The sequence below is a fragment of the Etheostoma cragini genome, chromosome 10, assembly GCF_013103735.1.
Source record: "Etheostoma cragini isolate CJK2018 chromosome 10, CSU_Ecrag_1.0, whole genome shotgun sequence".
NCBI lineage: Eukaryota > Metazoa > Chordata > Actinopteri > Perciformes > Percidae > Etheostoma > Etheostoma cragini.
The window spans coordinates 7,313,685-7,324,150 of NC_048416.1; the positions used below are offsets into that span (position 1 = coordinate 7,313,685).

Below are 10,466 nucleotides of genomic sequence, written 5' to 3' on the forward strand. Positions count from 1 at the left end.
TTATTTTTTAACTGATTTTGTGTAAAGCACTTTGAATTGCCCTGTTGCTGAAATGTGCTATACAAATAAAGCTGCCTTACCTTGCCTTGCCTTACAGACGGTTGAAAAATGAAGTGAACCTACCAAAGTGGTTCTGAAAAAAGGAAAAAGCGTGAAGAAAGCAGAAAGTTTTTAGCAAAACTTCCAAAGGTAACAACCTTTTTCACGACGGCTGCCGACAACACTAACATTAACGTTACTAAAGAGCAGCTAACACTGACAAAGAGGAGCTACCCATCGGCAGTGTCAGCCCAGGTTGCTCTAGTAAATCAATCCATCTTCATCCGCTTATCCGGTATCAGGTCGCGGGGGGCAGCAGCTCCGGTAAGGGACCCCAAACTTCCCTTTCCCGAGCCACATCAACCAGCTCCGACTGGGGGATCCCAAGGCGTTCCCAGGCCAGGTTAGAGATATATTCTCTCCACCGAGTCCTGGGACTTCCCCAAGGCCTCCTCCCAGCTGGATGTGCCTGGAACACCTCCCTAGGGAGCCGCCCAGGAGGCATCCTTACCAGATGCCCAAACCACCTCAACTGGCTCCTTTCAACACGAAGGAGCAGCGGCTCTACTCCGAGCTCCTCTCGGATGACTGAGCTTCTCACCCTATCTCTAAGGGAGACGCCAGCCACCCTCCTGAGGAAACCCATTTTGGACGCTTTTACCCTGGATCTTGTTCATTCGGTCATGACCCGGCATTCATGACCATAGGTGAGGGTAGTAACGAAAATTGCTCGGTAGATCGAGAGCTTTGCCTTTTGGCTCAGCTCCCTTTTCGGCACAACGGTGCGATTAACAGAATGTAATACCGCACCCGCTGCTCCGATTCTCCAACCAATCTCACGCTCCATGGTCCCCTGACTCGCAAATAAGACCCCAAGGTACTTAAACTCCTTCACTTGGGGTAAGGACTAGTTACCTACCTGAAGAAAGCACTCCATCGGTTTCCTGCTGAGAACCATGGCCTCAGATTTAAAGGTGCTGATCCTCATCCCAGCCAATTCACACTCGGCTGCAAACCGATCTAGTGAGCGCTGAAGGTCACAGACCGATGACGCCATCAGGACCACATCATCTGCAAAAAGCAGCGATGAGATCCCGAGCCCACCAAACTGCAACCCCTCCCCGCCCTGACTATGCCTCGATATCCTGTCCAAAGATATTACAAACAGGATTGGTGACAAAGCACAGCCCTGGCCGAGGCCAACCCTCACCTGGAACGAGTCCGACTTACTGCCCAGACACAGCTCTCGCTTTGGTCATACAGAGATTGGATGGCCCTGAGAAGGGACCCCCTCAACCCATACTCCCGCAGCACCCCCCACAATTTCTCCCGGGGGACCCAGTCATACGCCTTCTCCAGATCCACAAAACACATGTAGACTGGTTGGGCATACTCCCAGGCCCCCTCCAAGATCCTTGCGAGAGTGAAGATCTGATCCGTTGTTCCACGGCCAGGACGGAATCCGCATTGTTCCTCTTCAATCTGAGGTTCGACTATCGGCCGAACCCTCCTTTCCAGCACCTTGGAGTAGACTTTACCAGGGAAGTGTGATACCCCTGTAATTGGCGCACACCCTCTGGTCCCCCTTTTTAAAGAGGGGGACCACCACCCCGGTCTACCACTCCTAGGCACTGTTCCAAACTTCCACGCAATGTTGAAGAGGCGTGTCAACCAAGACATCCCCTCCACACCCTGAGCTTTCAGCATTTCTGGACAGATCTCATCAATCCCTGGGGCTTTGCCGCTGTGGAGTTGTTTGACTAGCTCAGCGCCTTCCACCAGGGAAATTGACAATAATCCCCCATCATCCTACAGCTCTGCCTCTACCACAGAGGGCGTGTCAGGTGGATTTAGGAGTTCCTCAAAGTGCTCCTTCCACCGCTCTATTACCTCCCCAGTTGAGCTCAACAACGTCCCATCCTTACTGTAAACAGCTTGGATGATTCCCTGCTTCCCCCTCTTGAGGTGGCGAACGGTTTTCCAGAAGCACCTTGGTGCCGACCAAAAGTCCTTCTCCATGTCTTCTCCGAACTTCTCCCACACCTGCTGCTTTGCCTCTGTCACAACAGAGGCTGCAGCCTTTCGGGCCAGTCGGTACCTTGCGACTGCCTCCGGAGTCCTCCGGGATAACATATCCCGGAAAGACTCCTTCTTCAGTCGGACGGCTTCCCTGACCACCGGCGTCCACCAGGGTGTTTGTGGGTTACTGCCCCTTGAGGCCACTAAGACCCTAAGACCAGAGCTCACTGCCGCAGCTTCAGCAATGGAAACTTTGAACATTGTCCACTCAGGTTCAATGCACCCAACCTCCACAGGGATGCCCGAAAAGCTCCGCCGGAAGTGTGAATTGAAAGTCCGTCGGACAGGGGCCTCCTCCAGACGTTCCCAATTTACACACACTATGCGTTTGGGCTTACCAGGTCTGTCCAGAGTCCTCCCCCATCCCCGGACCCAACTCACCACCAGATGGAGATCAGTTGACAGCTCTGCCCCTCTCTTCACCCGAGTGTCCAAAACATACGGCCTCAGATCAGATGAAACAATTATAAAATCGATCATTGACCTTTGGCCTAGGGTGCTCTGGTACCACGTACACTTATGAGCATCCCTATGTTCGAACATGGTGTTTGTTATGGACAATCCATGACTAGCACAGAAGTCCAACAACAGACAACCACTCTGGTTCAGATCAGGGAGGCCGTTCCTCCCAATCACGCCTCTCCAAGTATCTCCATCATCACGCATGTGTGCATTGAAGTCCCCCAGCAGAACTATGGAGTCCCCTACTGGAGCCCCATACAGGACTTCATTCAAGGTCTCCAAGAAGGCTGAATACTCGGAACTCTTGTTTGGTGCGTGTGCACAAACAACAGTCAGAGTTTTCCCCCCCATCACCCGCAGGCGTAGGGAGGTCTCATCCACCGGGGTAAACTCCAACGCAGCGGCGCTCACCCGGGGACTTTGAGTATCCCAACACCCTGGGCAACTCCGGAGTAGGAAAGAGTCCAACCCCTATCCAGGAGTATGGTTCCAGAACCGAGACTGTGCGTAAAGGTAAGCCCCACCAGATCTAACTGGTAGCGCTCCACCTCCTGCACAAGTTCAGGCATCTTCCCCCACAGAGAGGTGACATTCCACGTCCCCAGAGCCAGCATCTGCCGCCCGGGTCTGGTCCGTCGAAGCCCCTGACCTTCGCCACCACCCATGTGGCAGCGCCCCCGACCACACTGGTTCCTCCCACAGGTGGTGGGCCCATGAGATGGAGAGAGAGGTGCCAAGTAGCTTTTTTGGGCTGTGCCTGACCGGGCTCCATGGCAAACCCGGCTCCAGGCGGGGGCCCCGGGCTTCCTTTGGTCAGGGTCCCTCAAATCTCTTCCTTGTTTTTGCTCTAGTAAAGACTAGAAAAAGTTACAAGTACGTCTTTCTCAGATATAAAAGGTCTGAAAAGGGGGAGAACAAGGGTTGTGGAGGGCCCCATGCCTGTGTTTTCCTTAGGCCTCAAAACGACTAAATCCGCCCCTGGGTGCGAGGGTCAATACTAGGGTTGATCCGAGTACCCGGCTGAAACGGGTATCCGGTACGGATAAAGCACTTTTGCCGAGTACAAGTATTATACGAGTAATATGAATCAATATTGATTGGATTGCCCGGATTCAATACATCTCCTCAACTGGCCGCGCAGCGTTCTGTGATAATCGGACTTTACATCATTTCCCATTTTATGTGGAACTTAAATATTTGTACTATACGTGGATAAATTGCATATACCTGTACATCAAACAAACAAATTGGTCTGTTTGCCTTCAGGGACTCCTCAACAGCAGCTGCAAGAACCAACAGGAGCCAAAAGACCTAGAACAGCTTTGAGAGAAGAGGTGTGCAACACCATCCTCGATCACACCAAAGCAAGGTTTTCTTTTACTGGCCACCTTGGGAGTGCTACCTTATTGCAAGCAGATATGTTTGAAAGCTACTGCCATTCATTTCCTGATGATTCTCTAAATGCCACTGTGAACACATACCACATGCTGAAAAAAGCAAAGCTCAAGACAGAACTCTCTCTGAGCTATGAGAATCCTGAAATCAAGGGCTGTTGTGGTGCACTGGCACTGTACAAGGTTCTCATGAGCTCCAGGAGACATTCTCTGAGACTGGGACTCTGTTGAACATCCTCATAACTACTCCCATGACAACAGCTGAAGCTGGGAGGTGTTTCTCAACTTTGACACAAGTTAAGACATTCCTGCAAAATTCAATGGGCAAGGAAAGTCTGAATGCACTGGCCATGCTTTCCATTGAGAGGGAACTAGTCCTCAACCTGCCTGATTTCAATGAGAAAGTCATTGACCGCTTTGCTCTATTGAAAGAGACAAGAGCACAGTTTCAGCAGTTAAGTAACATAGTCTCTCTCTCTCTCTCTCTCTCCCTCTCTCTCTCACACACACACACACACACACACAATCAGTTCACAGTTGATGTTGTTTTAAATAGTTATTTTCATTCATTCAGAAAAAATGAGGAGAGGCCTGTGGAGATAAGGCTCTCAGTGTCAGTGGACTCTTTCACATCACTCCTGAAAACCCATTATTTTGGAATTGCTTTTATATGATATGGTCTTTTTTGGTCTGTTTTTCTTTATTCTAATTTTTTCTATTTAATTGCCTATATTTATATGCTTACTTTGTCTTCTCACTACTATGTTATGTGTCTTTTGCCAGTTATATTTACCCAACTTTGTCTTGCTAATGTATGGCCCCACTGTTTAGCCACCCATCTCAGTGCACAGTCAAACTTTAGTGGACATTCCACTCCCCTCAGGGCTAGTGAATTATGAAGAGATTGGTCAAATTTAATATGTTGATAAGCAGAAACAAAAAATATGCTTCCCAATTATGCATCGGGAACTTAGCCACTAGCTCACAATAGCTAGTCAGTGCTCTGTCAGGCTTGAACAGGAACATCTCCAGCTTGAGATCCCAAAAGCATGCCAGCCACAGCAAAAAAAACACACACAAAGAAAGCGAAAGTTACCAAACATCCAGCTGAAAGGAGAGTCATCCGGCGGAATTTCTGGCAGCACCGGAGCAATCTCGGAAATGGAACTTTGTGGATAGTAGGGGTGATCCGAGTATCCGGCTGAAACGAGTATCCGGTACGGATAAAGCACTTTTGCCGAGTACAAGTATTTTACGAGTAATATAAGTCAATATCCGTGCTCGGATTGAATACAACTCCTCAACTGGCCGCGCAGCGTTCTGTGATAATCACAGCGCCCCCCCCCCGCCTACAAACACGCTCGGATCAATCTCACACACACACACACAACATGGAGAAATGCGCTCCCTCGGCCTCTCTCTCGCTCTCTCTCCCGCTCCCGCTCCCGCTCCGTCAGGCAGGCGGTCAATCGTGTCTGCGGATCTGTTCCGTTAACGTTTAGGGTTTCTTCAGCTTCAGGTTTGTTTTTAACTTTGGTTTATAGTACTTACATAGTAACCAGTAGATTTCTGGTGATTGTGGGTTTAAGACATGCTGCTTGGTTTAAATGCAACTCCCGTTGCGTCTCTGCCATCAGAGATTTTTTCTTTTTTACTGTCAGCTGCCCTCCGCCCCCTCTCTCTGTGTCTCTCTCTTACTCACACACACACACACACACACACACACACACACACACACACACACACTCATATACCTGGTGTGGAAATAAAAAAATAAAAAATAACACAAAAAAAAAATAATCACACTGATAATAAAAATAAAAAGTTAAAAAAAGAAAGTCATATTGAGTATGAAAACTCTTGTTCATTAGATTTTACTTCATAATTGCAACGGCATGTGTTGTATTCATCGTTGCAAAACCTTCTGTAGATAGTTTGTTTGTTACCAAGACAACACCAATGTTCTGAAGCTTGATGCTGTCATGTAAATAGTTTTCAAATCAGCAACAAATATAACAATTTTTGATCAACTCATATCAATTGCATGCTTAAATAACCCGCACAGGTTAAAGCCCCTCACATTTCAAGAGAGCCCGACCCACTTCCGGTTTAAATTTGACCACCTCCGGTTTAGGCCCCGCCCAGTCCAACTACGGATCCGGATACAGATAATGCATGTGGTAAACAGATAAAGATACAGATACAGATAATGCTGTACTCGCTCATCCCTAGTGGATAGGCTAGATAGAAACTGACCTATGCCAGAAGGCCAGTAGATAAAAGAAAATGTACAACCAGATTCAATAAAACAGGAAGAAAGTGTTTCCATAAAAGTGGTGTCAACATTAAAAATGCAAAGCTTATTAACTGGTTAGTTGAATGTTAGACCAGTGGGTTGGTTAGCAAGCTGGCTGTTCGATGAGTTGAATGAGTCTGTGCTCACACAGAGTTTGTTATGGAATATGTTGATAAGTATTAGACAGGAATTATAATGTGAATTCTAACAGGATTTTTCCTTTGTGAAAACTCTAGTGTCTCCCCTGCAATCTGATGACTTCTGTTTTTAATTTAGGTGAAACAAGGGAATTATCACTCCTTTTAAAACGTCAGTGCACGACTTGCCTTAGACCAATTTATTTTCGTGTAAACATCTCACAATAGTAATTTCAGTTCTATTTATCTCCCTCAACTGATAATTTCTTGCTTTTGTCTTAGACCCCTTACATTCATCCGACTTTCATGTGTTAATGTAGTATTTACCTTTCCTTGTCACACGGTAATGCTTCCTGCGGTGTTGATAAGACCTAACCTTGCACGTTCTTACAAGCCTGACAAAAGAGTGGTTTGGAAATTGTTACAAAGGGTTTTTGTAAAGCTGAAACATGTCTTGCAGTCATATTTGTAGTGGATTGGAACGAGTTCTACAGCAGTATTTAGACCGCATGACATCCATTGGCTTAAACCTTGAAACGCTTCATTATTGCACTGCAGCAATGTGTGCAGGGTAAAGTGATATGTCAACATTACCACTTCAGAGCACACAAGGGTAAATGTTAACCCATGGATGAGGCCCCAAGTCTTTAAAAAAAATGTAAATCCCATCAATGACTTAAAAGAACACTATCACTCCGTTTAACATCCAGATCTATTCTACATCTAATCATGACGTTTTGTCAAGGTCAAGATCAACTTTGTTATCCCACAAGGGAAAATTCATGTGGTCATTCAATACATGCCATTATCACAAAATATTCCCAAAAAACACCAATACTGCAGACAACACAAAAAATGAAAATACAGACAATAACCAATAGGGATGAGCCGAGTAATCGGCTAAAACGAGTATTCGGAACAGATATAGCACTTTTGCCGAGTACAAGTATTATACGAGTAATACGAGTCATTATCTGTACTCGGATTGAATAAAACTCTCAGCTGACCACGCTCGGCTCATTCACAAACACACACAGAAAACGGAGAACAGCGCTCTCTCTCTCTCTCTCTCTTTCTTTCTCTCTCTCTCTCTCTCTCTCTCTCTCTCTCTCTCTCTCTCTCTCTCTCTCTCTCTCTCTCTCTCTCTCTCTCAGTCAAGCAGGTCCGCGGGTCTGTTCCGTTAACGTTTAGGGTTTCTTCAGCTTCGGGTTTGTTTTTAACTTCGGTTTATAGTACCTTACATACGTACATAGTAACCAGTAGATTTCTGGTAAACGTGGGGTTTCAGATATGCTGCTTGGTTTAAATGTGACTCCCGTTGCGTCTGCCGTTGGAGATATTTTTTATTTTTTTAACCGTCAGCTGGCTTTATTAAAGTCAATGCATCAAACAGCATCTGCCCCCCCCCCTTCTCTTTCTCTCTCTCTGTGTCTCTCTCTTACTCACGCACACACACTCACACATACCTGGTGTGGAAATAAAAAAAAAAAAAACTAAAATCACATTGATCATAAAAAAATTAAAAGTTAAAAAAAAGAAAGTTATATTGAGTATGAAAACTCTTGTTTCATTACATTTTACTTCATAATTGCAACCGCATGTGTTGTATTCATTGTTGCTAAACTTGTTCTGTATATAGATTGTTTGTTACCATGACAACACCATTGATCTGAAGCTCTATGCTGTCATGTAAATAGTTTTCTAATTAGCAATAAATATAACAATTTCTGAAAAACTCATATCAATTGCATGCCTAAATGACATACTGGTTAAAGCCCCGCCCATTTCAAGACAACCCGACCCACTTCCGGGTTCAATTCTGTCCACTTCCGGGTTAGGCCCCGTCCAGTCCAAGTACAGATACAGATACAGATAGTTCATGTGGTAAACAGATACAGATACAGATAATACTGTACTCGCTCATCCATAATAACCAACATCAGACGTCAACAAGACGTGGAATTAAAGTGCTTTCGATGTGCTTGGTCATTTTACAATCTCATCACTGTAAGCACAATTGATTTATTGAACCTTTCTTTTCTAATTCTCTGTTGTAAAATTCTACCAGTCAACTTATTACTCCTCATACAGTCATGATGAAGAGGGTGAGTGGGGTCATGGAAGATTTGGTTTGTCTTATGATAAGCTCATTGTAAACCTGGGCTGCTGACACCTGGTCAAGTCACATGATCTTACTGGCCATCTTGATCATGTGCTGCAGTCTCTTTTGGTCCTTAACATGCATGTCAAACACGCAGATAGGGCCAAAGGACAGAACACTCTGGAGGAGACTTTTATAAAACACTACAAGAATGTGTCTTTCTAATCTAAAATGATTTAGTTTCCTAAGGAAGAACATCCGCAGGTGCATTTTCTTAGCTTTGTTAAGTGTGCATTCATTAAAAATTTGTTTAGAGTCGATTTCAACTCCCAAGTAATTATAGGTTGAGACCCCCTTTCTAGTAATTCACCACTGATCTTAGAGGGGGTAACTATTATTCTATTATCGCTAAAATCTGTGACCATCTCTTTTGTTTTCCTCACATTGATTTCAAGAAAATAATCAGAAAACCACTGAGTGAAATCCTGTAATTCCATCTGAAATCCACTCCCAGAAAGAAATGTCAAAAACCAACTAGTGCTGTGTCGTCAGCATATTTAAAATAAGTGTGGGCTGAAGAGGACACTGTATAGGATATAACAGGACGCACCCTTGTGGTGCCCCTGTAAGTATAGTTTTTCAGGTTGATAGACATGAATTAAATCTGACTTGCTGACTATGTTCCTCAAGAAGTCATAGATCCATTAAATCAGTTGGGGATTTACTCCCTCATGCATCAGTTTTCTCACCAACATGTGGGGTTGGATTGTCTTAAAAGCACTGCTGAAGTCAATGAACACAATCTTGACTTAGCTTGCACTTAGGAAGCCCTTAGCAAGCCCAAGGTGCCCATGAGTGCTGTTAATCAAGGATAGCAGCGCATCCTCAACACCTCTCCCTGCACGATAGACATATTGATTTGGGTCTAAAAGAGGTGAAACCTCATGGAAAAGTTGTTTTAAGGGCAACAGGGCCCAGATCATTGAATTCCCTTGGTCTAGTTTTAGGTACAGGCACTATTAGGGATGTTTTTCATAAACTAGGAACAACACCGGTATATAGTGACAGCTGGAACAACCTATGAAAGGGATGTGCCAACTGAACAGCAAACACCAACTGATCAGCAAACACCTTTAGTGTCCTGCAGATCAGGTCCACAAGCCCACACGTCTAAAATATACACTATCCATAGAGATGTCAGTGCCCACACACTGCATGTCTCTTACAGCTATGATGGCCTCATTCTGTTCTGCTTTAAAATCATATCCGTCAAATCTACATCAAAATGATTTAATTGATTTGCCATGTTAAGGTTGTTCTCTGAGTGCTTCTTGGGCTTGTATCCTGTGATATTGGACTCCCTGTCAAACGCTCCTAACATTGTTTTTGGAAGTCATTAATCTTACCTTTAATCTTTTCTGCACTAATCTTTTTCTCTTCTCTACTTCCTCTGCTTTAACTCTAGAGTGAGCCAGGGCTTGTTGTTAGGGAACACCTTAATAGTCTTTTGGGGGTTAGGGTTAGCCCTAAATAGCCCCGTCAATAACTACAGCCAATTCCATTCTGTGCATGCCAGGCAATCAGTGATGTAGTGGAGGCTAAACGCACGTAAACGCCATTTATGCACCTCTTAAAATTCGGAAATGGCGTTTACCCACCTCCAAAGTGCGTTTATCCACCTCTGAATAGCCTTTTGTCCCAAAGCCATTCTAAATTAAGCTTCTGTTTTAGTTTCATATTGTTCATTATTAGTTTCATAGGTTGTTAAACCTAAGACGATCATATCAGGCACGGCGCCAGGATTCCAGTTTTGGATGGGCCAGACCAGTTGTGGGTGGGCCTTAAATTAAAACGTTATCAAATCACTGTTTAACCTAATTCAAATGACTAATATACTGTTACATTATCTGTGCTAACATAATAGAGATTTCAGTAGCTTGGTGCTCTTTAAATATGTT

At 44.9% G+C, this 10,466-nt stretch overlaps 1 long non-coding RNA gene across 1 annotated transcript in view; it reads left to right on the plus strand.

Annotated features, from left to right (window-relative positions):
* The window catches only part of LOC117951394, a 19,557-nt gene extending 14,540 nt beyond the window's left edge, over positions 1–5,017 (plus strand). The window contains exon 4 of the long non-coding RNA XR_004658159.1: positions 5,007–5,017. This is a non-coding gene — a long non-coding RNA (uncharacterized LOC117951394). The remainder of the gene's footprint in view (positions 1–5,006) is intronic.
* Positions 5,018–10,466: the final 5,449 nt, after the last annotated feature.